Source organism: Sturnira hondurensis, unplaced genomic scaffold, assembly GCF_014824575.4.
Source record: "Sturnira hondurensis isolate 20B ecotype Veracruz unplaced genomic scaffold, ASM1482457v3 Scaffold0023759, whole genome shotgun sequence".
Classification (NCBI taxonomy): domain Eukaryota; kingdom Metazoa; phylum Chordata; class Mammalia; order Chiroptera; family Phyllostomidae; genus Sturnira; species Sturnira hondurensis.
Window position 1 is genome coordinate 533,790 of NW_028096390.1, and position 12,802 is coordinate 546,591.

At 36.2% G+C, this 12,802-nt stretch overlaps 1 non-coding gene across 1 annotated transcript; it reads left to right on the top strand.

The window, feature by feature from the left end:
* The first annotated feature begins 1,355 nt into the window (after positions 1-1,355).
* Positions 1,356-1,462, top strand: LOC118981148 (U6 spliceosomal RNA). Its single transcript, XR_005065276.1, has one exon. It is a non-coding gene; the product is annotated as a U6 spliceosomal RNA (small nuclear RNA).
* Positions 1,463-12,802: the final 11,340 nt, after the last annotated feature.

Sequence of the window (12,802 nt, forward strand, 5' to 3'; positions counted from 1 at the left end):
TAGACCCCTCTCTTACCATTCCCCCACCCTTTAGTTTATGTCCATGTGTCACAAGGTCTTTAGATTCTATATTTCCCATACTATTGTTGCCCTTTCCCCCTGTCTACTTTCTACCTACCATTTATGGTACTTATTCTCTGTACCTTCTCCTTCTCCCACTCCCCTGTTGCTAACCCTCCATGTGATCTTCCTTTTTATGGTTCCACTCCTGATATAGCATATCTTTAGATTCAACCATAGTTTAAGAAAACAAATGGTAAAAATATGGTTACATTTTAAAAACTGTACAATAAGAAAATAAAACTTTTAAACACTAGACAAATCACTCTTATCTGATAATTTAATATTGTATAAAGTGATAGAACCTAATACCTGCAGATAAGACAGGGTGGGAAAGAGAAGCTGATATTGGACAATTACATTGAAATGACACTTGGAAAACAGAGAACCAATGAACAACTGGAAACATTCCATTTCTGGTAATTTGATACTGCAATAAGAGATCAATAAAATTAGAGGAAAAATGGGAGAAAGGTGAGGAATTGCTGAAATAGAACTAGGAATTTTAAATCTCTTCTATAAGCAGGACCTAATCAACAGAACAAACAAGCAAGTAAAATATAACCAGAGACATTGAAATTAAAAAAAAAAACCGACAGCAACCAGAGAAAAGGGGAACGGGTATAACAGGGGAAAAGAAAGGGAAGGGTTTTTAAGGAACATGTATAAAGGGCCCATAGACAAAGCCAAAGAGGCGTAGGATTGAGGGTGACCAGTGGAGGTAGGTGGGGCAGGGGACAGCAGTGATGGGAAAATGGAGATAACTGTATTTAAACAACACTATAAATAAATAAATAAATAAATAAATAAATAAATAGCTGTAAAAAACTGTTCAAACAATCTGGATTCCCAAGTAGTGCTTAAGAGTAATTTTGGGTGAATAATACTATGACTTTAGCAAAGGTGCATAGTCTCTACAGCTTCAAGCTTTCTTGCTTTTTGACAAAATAAAAACCCATGGGGAAATGAAAAAGTTTAAGTAATCTTACAATGTTCTTTTGACTATGTTCCTGATCTCTGGTTTCTGACTTCAGAGTGGTAATTGGAAGCACACTGGACTCTTGTTCTTCAACACTTATTGTTGAATGTGATTCTTTAATCTTCCCTTGTATACTTGATCTTCAGCCCACATCTCTTGCCTAGGAGAGAGAGACAATGAAAACACTTCATTCAAGAAGGACTCTCAATTAAGGGTGAGAGGCAGGGGTTGGAAAGATGGGGGAGAGTGGCAAAGGGAAATGGAGACAACAGTACTTGAGCAACAATGAAAACATTTTTAAAAAAATTTGAAAAAGGTGCTCGCTTCGGCAGCACATATACTAAAATTGGAACGATACAGAGAAGATGATCATGGCCCCTGCGCAAGGATGACACACAAATTCGTGAAGCGTTCCATATTTTTACAACTGAGATACCCAGCCAGGGGAGAAAAAAACAGCCTTTTTTAATGTCTTACATGAACACACTTCAAATTACCATGCACTGAAGCCCACATATCACCACTTGGCAATTTTTAGAATAAGAACCCATCATTAAGTACGGCTGTAAACCTAGAAAACTGTTCTCCTGCTCTTACCTGTCACTGCTGGTCCTGTCACTCTTTTCAGATTCCTTGCCTGCTAAGTTCAATCTGGAACACACTGTCTATAGCAGCAGGACATCCAAGCCAGTTCTGGAAATTTGTGTCTGCCTTCTGCCAGATACATTCAGGTTTTTTCTTCCTGCCTCCTGATGTTTCTGTTTTCTGTTTCTCTCTTGTGTTAGTTTTATGTGGCTTTGTTAGAGTGCTGTTGACCAGGAAAGGCTGTAACCGAGTCCAGAGATCATCATTCTCCTGGTTCTGGATAGGACACCCGACATTGACGTAAAACATCTGCATATTGAGGAATGCATGAGATCTTGAAAGAGCCCACAGTTTGAAATCACTTTCTCATAGTAAGCAGGCTGCTTTTGAAATACTGGCTCTCTAAGTAGCTACACACCTGACTCACTGGTGGTGGGGATTCAGCTGCCACAACACTGTCAGGTCCTGTAATGCAGGTCTGTGTTGCCTCCTCTGTGCTCAACCAGGAGGTGGCAAATGAGATTACAGGCTAGCATGATACCTAATTCATGTTTCCCAATAAACCTGTAGGTATTACTGCACTTATATTCTTCTCAAGAAATCAGTGGTTGCCTATTCAGTGTTACAGATTTCTTTTTAAAATACAAGGGGCAGCTGAGGAAAGTTGAGACAAAAGTGTTCTTTTTTCTAACAAAATCAAAATTTTAGGGAAAAAAGGTCTACATATGTTTGGAATTGTTGAAATGCCAATTTTTCTGTACACGTGTTTTTGTCATTAAACTTTTATATTTTTGTATTTTAAGAAGTCAATATGCTTGCTTGACATTTGCCTTATTAAAATAAAATTTTATGTTGAAAAATTTTTGAAAAAAGACCGTTCATGAAGACCCAATCAGTAAAGAGTAAGTATCTGATTTTCTTTACAATGTGTGACAATTCCCCATCGCTTAGGAGAATGTTGTCTTTGGAGCATTTCTTTATAAGGAGTCCTATTGCCATTTGATCACCAGTTTGAAATATATTACATGCAATTATAATATTTGTTGTTAATTTTTTAAAGGATGAAAATAACTGGATGTAGTCACATTCAAATCGTCTAAGTTATGTTTCCAAAGTTCCAACTGCTTTGAATTAAATAATACTTTTCAGATTTGAAATAAAAATTACAAGCACAGTATTGTATGCATGGATTGTAGTCAAAATAGCTCAAGAAAGTCTAAAAGTTAAAAATATGCAAAATAATTAAAACATCTAAATACAAAGTAGTCTCCTCTTTAGTTTAATCTTATATCGATACTTTAACTGTATATAATGCCTTTATATTTCTGAGCTACTAATCAACTTTTTCATTCTCTTTATTTTTTTGCCTCCTTTAAAACATTTTAATGTAATATTTTAGAATTTAAATTATTTCATCCTCACCTTTTTGCAATTATTTTAATCCATGCTTAGAGTTAAGACAACTTCAAAAATGTTTCACACCTTGAATGAGTAGCATTGTTCTTATTTACAAGAAGTCTTTATTCATAGAAAATTTATAAGAGACTTGTATATATGGGAACCCAAGGCCCATAGTACCAAATGATTAAATTTGTATTTTCTGCAGTTGATTACAGGGAAAGCAAGTAAAAAATTTCTCTAAAATAATTTGAAAAAATGAATAATACTAGTATGGATTCATTCTATCCTGTGGTTCATAACTTTGTTTTAGCCAAATATTTGGAATTTGAATCAATATGATTACAAAAATTGTAATCAGTACTATACTGAAGGTATGGAAGGAAAAGGAGGTCCTCGGGGTACAAAAGCAACTGACTGTAAAGTATGGCTCTTAGATGTTTTATGATTCCACCGAGTGCATGAGGGCACACACAGAAGAGCATACACAAAAAATGGAGTGATGTATGTGCAAGAGCTCATAGGCCATTGCCATAGAGGCAGCCAGTAACGGTATATAGTGGACAAATAGAACTATATAAAATATTATACATATAAAACAATATATAACAATAAAATACTATATAATATATAATTATGTATAATAATCAAATTATATATATATATATATAATTAGCCAGAAATCTGTGTAATCATTTTCTTTCATTGGTCATTGCTATGGAGGCAACCTTTAAAAGCCCATGGAAGATGCAGATTAGGTTCTGGTTTAAACACACACACACACACCTTAAAGAGGTGAAGGTCAGCATAAAAACTATTAAGTCAATTTCATAAGCTGTTTGCAGAACAATGACTAACATAAAGCAAGGTTAATCCACCTAGACACATAGAAAATATTAACATCATTTCATAAGATTCAGAGTATCATTTTTCCTACCCAGGTATTCATTCCAAAAAGTTAAACAGCCTATCCAATTTTCTCTCTAGGTTCTATGCCAGACTCCAACAAAACTGGATCCCATTGTCAGGTCAGACTTTCAAGTAATGACTAGACCCCTCTGCTGCACAGAAAGTGCCTAAAGATATTGAAAACTTGTTAGTCAAATAGACATATTGCAAGTTATATTAACTCTTTACATATTGGGTAAGTTTTTTCAGTGATGCATTGTTTTTTTTAAAGATTTTATTTATTTATTGTTAGAGAGGGGGGAAGGGAGGGAAGGAGGGAGAGAAACATCACTGTGTGGTTACCCCTCACTGGGAACGTGGCCTGCAACCCAGGCATGTGCCCTGACTGGGAATTGAACCAGTGATGCCCTTGTTCACAGACTGGCACTCAATCCAGTGAGCCATACCAGCCAGGGCTCAGTGATGCATTATTAACAAGAATACTTGGCACTTGGTTCCGAAAGATACTTGGAAATGCTTACTCTAAAGGAAATGTATATTGTAGGGAAAAATATAAAAATGATGACTTTTGAAAATATAGAAATGAATCACCACTACTTTACTCAGCAAGGTATCCAGCAAACTAAAAAGTTGAATAGCTTATATGTGAAAAAATTAAAAAGACTTTTTCTTCCCATTGTATGATGGATTTATTTATTTATTCTTTATTTTTGTTATTTATACTAGTACAGTTGTTCCCACTTTTTACCCCTTTGCCTACCTCCACCCAGACCCTGCACCACCCTCCATCAGGCCAGTACCATGTGGTTGTCCATGTCCACAGGTCATGCACATATGTTCTTTGGCTGGTCCCTGAACACTGTTTTGTACAGTTCCCCCTCACCATCCCCTCTGACAGCTATCAGTCCATTCCATCCATCTAGGCTTCTACTTCTGTTTTATTGATCAGTTTATTTTGTTCATTAGATTTCACCTCTAACTGAGATCCTATGGTATTTGTCTTTTACTGACTGCCTTATTTCACTTAGCATAATAATCTCCAGATCCATCCATGCTGTTGCAAAAGATAAGAGTTTCTTCTTTTTTATAGCCATGTAGTATTCCATGATGTGAATATACCACAGCATTATATCCACTCATCTACAGAAAGAAATTTCTTAGATAATAAAATGGGATACAGTATATGTTTGAACATTTTCGATACTACATATTGAGGTAGAATTGCTGGTGTGGCTGAATTCTGTAACAGGTAGTATAATGTGTACATTTTAAATTCTATTTTTCTTTTTTTTTAAGATTTTATTTATTTATCTTTAGAGGGGAGAGGAAGGAGAGAAGGAGAGAAACATCAATGTATGGTTGCCTCTATGGTTTCCCCTGCCGGAAACTGGCCTGCAACCCAGGCATGTGCCCTGACTGGGAATCGAACCGCGATTGTGTGGTTCGCAGGCCCGCACTCAATCCACTGAGCTACACCAGCCAGGGTATTTTTCAATTACAGATAACATTCAATATCATTTTCTATTAGTTTCAAGTGTACAACATAGTATGTAGACAATCACATACTTTATAAAGTGACTCCTTTGATATTTCAAATACCCATCTGGCACCGTATGTAGTTATTACAATATTATTGGCTGTAATCCCTATGCTATATTTTACATTGCCATGACTATTTAACTACCAGTTTGTACTTCTTAATCCTTTCTTCTTTTTCTTTCAGCACCCCCAACCTTCCACCCCTTTGGCAGCCGTCGATCTCTTCTCAGTATTGCTGAGTCTGTTTCTATTTTGTTTGTTAGTTTATTTTGTTCTTTAGATGACACATAAAAGTGAAATCATTTGTCTTTCTCTGCCTGACTCATTCCTAGGTCCATCCATACTGTTGCAATAGGTAAGACTTCACTATTTTTATGGCTGAGCAATATTTCATTATATATGTATACATATATTATTATTGTTATTGTTATTATTATTGTTATTATTATTATGCTAGGTGAAATAAGCCAGTCAGTAAAAGAGAAATACTGTATATATGTATACATATACATACACACACACATATATAAAATGAGGTTTGTCTAAGAAAAGTTCAACAATTGTTAATATAACAAGAACAGTTTGTGAGACATCATTGTAACCTGGCAGCCAGAGTGGACTGGAATGAGCATGCATGAACAATGACAACATCACTGCACTAGTCAGTGGGGGTGGTAGACATTGTGGAGTGAGCATGTGTACTGAGTGGCCGTCACATTAAAAATGACTGAGTAGAGCACTGAATCTTCATAAAATTTTGCATTAAGCTTGAACATTCTTTTGCAGAAACTATTTCAATGATTCAGAAGGCCTCAGCTATGAGCAACTGGTGATTAACAGCTTTATCACCACAATGTATCTGCTTATGCATCATGTCTCAGGCAGAGTTTTTGGCAAAACATCAAATCACCCAGGTGACTCAGCCCCACTATAGCCCATATTTGGTGCCCTGCAACCTCTAGCTTTTCCCAAATCTAAAATCACCTTTGAAAGAGAAGAAATATCAGACTTTCGATGAGATTCAAGAAAATATGACAGGGCAGCTGATGGTGATTAGAACTGTGAGGCCCCAAGGTGCCCACTTTGAAGGGGACTGAGGCATCATTGTCCTGTATACAATGTTTCTTGTGTCTTGAATTGTCTTCAATAAATGTCTCCATTTTTAATATTACATGGCTAGGTACTTTCTGGACATACCAACCAAAAGTGGAATCACTGGGTCCTACAATAGTTCCATCTTTAATTTTTTGAGGAACCTCTATACACTTTTCAATAGTGACTTTACCAGTTTGCATTTTCACCAACAGTGCATGAAAGTTCCCTTTTCTCCACTTGTTGCCAACACATTGTTTGTTGATTTGTAAATGATAGCCATTGTCAGAAGTGTGAGGTAGCAACTCAATATGATTTTAATGTGCATTTCTATAATTATTAGTGACATTGAGCATTTTTACATATTTCTAGGGGCCATTAGTATGTCACTTTTAATTCAGTTCCTCTGCCAGCATTTTAATGGGATTGTTTGTTATTTTGGTGTTGAATTTTATGAGTTTTTGTAAATTTTGCATATTAACCCTTTGTAAGAGGTATCACCACTGAATATCTTCCCTCATCAGTAGGTTATCATTTGTAAGATAGTTTCCTTTGCTGTGTAAAACATTTTTCAGTTTGATTTAGTTCCATTCTTTTTTTTTTTTTGCTTCCCTGGTCCTAGAAGACAGATCATAAAAAATATTGCTAAGAGAAATGTCAGAGATTTTACTATGTTTTTTTCTAGGAGTTTTCTGGTTTCAAGTCTTACATTTAAGTCTTTACTCTATTTTCACTTTTTTCTTGTATATGATGTAAGAAGGTGGTTCAGCTTTATACAGAGTCTGGCAGAAGTAATGCCTGCTCTAGTGTGGTTGGTAGGGAAATTACATGGGTATAATAATTTATAATTTAATTTGAACATTTAACCTAAAATGTCATATTGTGCACTTGAGTATATTATTATGTTACAGAATTATATTCTTATGATTTTGTAATAAAAAAGGGTACTTATTTGTTCTGGGCCCTGTATTTTGTATGAATCTAAATGATTTTCCCAATACCTTTAAGGAGAGAATCTTAAAAGCAGCAACAGAAAAGGAGACAGTTATCTACAAAGGAGTTCCTATAATACTATTAGCTGATTTCTCAAAAGAAATCTTATAGGCAAGAAGGGGCTGCAAAGAAGTATTCCAAGTCATGAAAGGCAAGGACCTATATCTAAGATTACTCTATCCAGCAAAGCTGTCATTGAGAATGGAAGGGCAGATAAATTGCTTCCCAGAGAAGTTAAAGTTAAAGGAGTTCATCATCATCAAGCCCTTATTATATGAAATGTTAAAGGAACTTATCTAAGAAAAAAAAACAAGAGCAAAAACTATGAACAGTAAAATGACAATAAACTCACGACTATCAACAACTGAACCTAAAAAAACAAAAACAAAACAAGAACTAAGCAAATAACTAGAACAGGAGCAGAATCACAGAAATGGAGATCACTTGTAGGGTTATCGGTGGGGAGTCAGAGGGGCCAAATAGGAGAAAAGGTACAGGGAATAAGAAGCATAATTGGTAGGCACAAAATAGATGGAGAGGTTACGGCTAGTAAGGGAAATGGGGAAACCAAAGAACTTATATGTACAACTCATGGATATGAACTAAGTAATGGGGAATGCTGGAGGGTGGGGAGGTGCAGGGTGGAGGGGGGAAAAGTGGACAACTATAATAGCATGATCAATAAAATATACTCAGAACAAGAAAAGTCATAGTAATAAAGGCATAGCTCCAAAACAAGAAAAATCTCCAATTAGCAATCTAAACTTACATCTGAAGAAACTAGAAAAAGAACAACAAACAACCCAAAGTAAGTAGAAGGAAAAAAATAATATCAGAGTACAATGCTATAGAGTCTAAAAAAATACAATGTATTAATGAAACTAAGAGCAGGTTTTCTGTAAAGATAAACAAGAGTAATAAACTTTAACAAGACTCATCAAGAAAAAAGAGAAAAGGTCTTGGCTGGTGTAGCTCAGTGGATTGACCACAGGCCTGCAAATCAAAGGATCATGGTTTGATTCCCAGTCAGGGCACATGCCTGGGTTGCAGGCCAGTTCCCAGCAGGGGACACATGAGAGGCAACCATACATTTATATTTCTCTCCCTCTCTCCTTCCTTTCCCCTCTAAAAGATAAATAAATAAAATCCAAAAAAAGGGGAAAAAAAGAAAAAAGAGAAAGGACCCAGATAAGATAAAAAATGAAAGTGACAACTGACACCACAGAAATAAAATGATTATAAGAAAACTGAACAGAAAAACTGAACAAATACATGCCAACAAATAGGACAATCTGGGACAAATGAATACGTTCTTAGAAACATACCATCTTTCAAGACTGAATCAAGAAGAATCAAAACACCTGAATTGACCAATTGCAACTAATAAAATTGAAGCAGTAATTAAAACACTCCCAAGTAACGAAAGTTCTGGACTGGATGGCTTCACAGGTGAATTTTACCAAATATTTAAAAAAGTAATACCTATCCTTCTTATACTATTTTATAAAAATCAAAGAGAGGGAAAATTCTCAAACTCATTTTACAAGCATTGTCTTGACTCCAAAACCAGATAAAACATTACAAAGAAAAAAATTATGAGCTAATATCTCTGATGAATATAGATGCAAAACTCCTCAAGAGAATATTAACAAACTAAATCCAGCAATAAAGGGAAAAGATCATATACCATGACCCAGTGGGATTTATTTCTGAGAAGCAGGCTTTGATATGTGCAAATCAACAAATGTGATACATGACATAAACAAAGTAAAAAATAATAATCAGATGATCATACCAATAGATGCAGAAAAACCATTCATGATAAAAACTCAGCAAAGTGGGAATAGAAGGAATATACCTCAAAATAATATAACAAACCCATAGCTAACATCATACTCAAGAGAAAAAATAAAAGCAATTTTTAAAATATCAGAAACAAAGAGATACCAATTTTCACCACTTTTATTTAACATTGTACTGGAAATCGTAGCCGCAATAATCAGAGAAGAAGAAAAAGACATAAAAGGCATCCCAATTTTAAAGGGAAAAGGAAAGCTATCATTTTTTTTGCAGATGGAATGATACATATGTAGAAAACCCTAAAGATTTTAGCAAAAAATGTGAACAACTGATTAATAAACTTAGTAATGTAGCAGAACACAAAATACATATCCAGAAGTTGGATATGTATTGGATATGTGTATAAGTTTATATACCAATAACGAACTGTCAGAGAAAGTAAGAAAACAATGCCATTTACAATTGTAAAATAAATACTTAGGAATAAATTTAACCAACGAGGTAAAATCCAGAAAATTTTAAGACACTGAAGAAAGAAATTGAAAATGATAAAAATAAGTGGAACCATATATTGACCTTATGGGTATCAAGAACTGTAATCACTAAAATTTCCTTACTACTCAAAGCAATGTATAGATTTAGTACAATTACAGATACAAATACAATTACAAAAACAATTACAGCCTGGCTGGTGTAGCTCAGTGGATTGAGCGCGGACCTGCGAACCAGACGATCGCGGTTCGATTCCCAGTCAGGGCACATGCCTGGGTTGCAGGCCAGTTCCCTGCAGGCCAACTCCCAGCAGGGGACGCATGAAAGGCAACCATACATTGATGTTTCTCTCCCTCTCTCCTTCCCTTCCCCTCTAAAGATAAATAAATAAAATATTAAAAAAAAAACAATTACAAATACAAATATAATACAAGCCAATGGCATGTCCCACAGCACTAAAACAAATATTCCAAAAAATTTATATGGAACGACAAAATACACTGAACAGCCACAGAAACCTTGAGAAAGAAGGACAGTAGTGGAGGTGTCATGCTACCTGATATCTAACTATACTACAAGGCCATAGTAATAAAAACAGCAGGGTACTGTGGTAAAAATAGACACATAGACCAATGGAACCATATAGAAAGCCCAGAAATAAGCCTATGCTTATATGGTAAATTAATATATGACAAAGGAGGTTAATTAATTTGGTTAATTAAATTAACCAAATTCTTGGTTAATTTAATTTTGATGTATCCTGGTGTGTTTCTTCTTCAGTATAACTTCATTGGGCCTGAGTGTCCTGGACTTGCTTATTTAGTTCCCTGATCAGATTAAAGAAGTTCTCCTTCATTATTTGTTTTAAAAAGTTTTCAATTTCTTGCTCTTCCTCTTCTGCTTCTGGCACCAGCATGATTCAGATGTTGCAACATTTAAAGTTGTCCTGGAGGTTTCTCATCCTCATTTTTAAAAAATTCTTGTTTCTTGATTCTGTTCCAGTTGGATGCTTATTTCTTCCTTTTGTTCCAAATCATTGATTTGAGTTCTGGTTTCCTTCCCTTCATTGTTGGTCCCCTGTATATTTTCCTTTATTTCACCTTGCATAGCCTTTACTTCTTTCTCTATTTTGTGACCATACTCAAGCATTTCTGTGAGCAACCTGATTACCAGTGTTTCGAACTCTGCATCTGATAGGTTGTTTTTCTGTTTAACACTTAGTTCTATTTTTGGAGCTTTGATCTGTTCTTTCTTTTGGGCCTCGGTGCACCTGCTGTTTAGTAAGGGGTGGAGCCCCAGGTTTTCACCAGGGTAGAACAACTACTTTGCTCTGTTGCCATGCTGTATGGGGGAGGGTGGCCTGAGAGAGAACAATGCTGCTTGCCTGGCTCTAGGCCGGCTTTAAGTAACTTTCCTTGCTACTCACAAGCAAATTGGGCCTTTCTGGTGCTGATTCTTGGGTGGGTGGGTTTGTGTACATTCTAGGACCCTGTGGGTCCCTCCAATGAACTCTCCTGTGAGGCTAGGAATTTCTCTCACTGCAGCAACACCCACTGATTTTAACAGCCAGATGTTTTAAGGCTTTACTTCCCCATGCTTGATGGAACCCTGCATTGTGAGGTATGTCTAGCTCCTCAGTTGTTCCTCTTGATTTATCTGCATGCATATGTGGGACTGCCTGGTCCTCCAGCTGCCACTTTGCCACATGTCCTCTGACTGTGCTGCCCATCTCTGCCCCTCCTAGCTGTCTAGATGAGTGTTTCTTCTTTAACTCCTTGGTTGTCAGACTTCCATACAATTTCATTTTTCTGGCAGTTCTGGTTATTATTTTTAAAATTTGTTGTTGTCCTTTTGGTTGTGCGAGGAGGCAAAGTGTTTCTACCTATGCCTCCATCTTGGCCAGAACTCTCACTTCTGTAGTTTTAATTAAACTTGGTCAGCCACTGTCCAAAGAAATTCAATAAAAATTCCATAAATAAATAATTCATATGTTTTAAATTACACAATATTCTGAGATGTAATGAAATTTTGAGCCATCCTGCTCCACTTGCCCAGAACATGAATCATAGATTAACAGTTTGCTACCACAGACAAGCTTTGTCTCCTGCAGCTTGCATTCCAAAGGTCGTCCCTCACCCTTAGCCACAAGGAGTACAGGTACAATTCCTAAAACCAGGCAGAGCAGTCTACAACACAAATACAATGTTTTCTTCCCAAGTTTTAGAAGTCCACAGTTTCTCAATTCTTGGACTTAAAATTTTACTGTACTATTTCTCATTGTAATAGATCTTAGCTTACCTTTGACTTAGTTAGTGAAATAATTTCTTAGAGATTTAAATCCCTTTGCTTTAGAGTTTTAACTTTTCCTTCCTTATGTTAGCATAGGTAGCAAGATATTAATAAATGAAGGAAGGAAAGGAAATCAGACATCCTTAAGCATAATAAACCAGGGAGTTGGACTGGACAATGAGCCAACTTGCTTCACTAGGAAGTTACAGCTTCACACACTCTCCCAGGGTATTCTCCACCCTCAGGACTTAATTATGTGAAGTGGGCAAGAAGGATCATTATCAGGAGAGGCATAAAAACAGCAGAAATTCCTCTGCTGGGCACATGCCCAATAGAAGTAAAGACGGTCAAAGAGAGATACTTCTACTTTGAGGCATGCACAGTAGAACCCAAACATGGCAACCATAGAGGCTTACCAGTCTAGTCTGGGAAGAGGATCAGATTGGGTAAGTGACGAAGAACCCAATAAGATCTAGGAAATAGATTGATTAGGATGTAGATCCAGCATCAACCCCACAAAAGATTGGAAAAAATGATTGGCTAGTTTGAAAGGATGCCTCATCTTTCCCAAGCCAGAGACAATATAACTCAGGCTTAACAAAGAGTCTCTCTCTTTTTCCCTCTCTCAGTGACACACACTTGCTCCCTGGTTTGTTCATGCTTTCT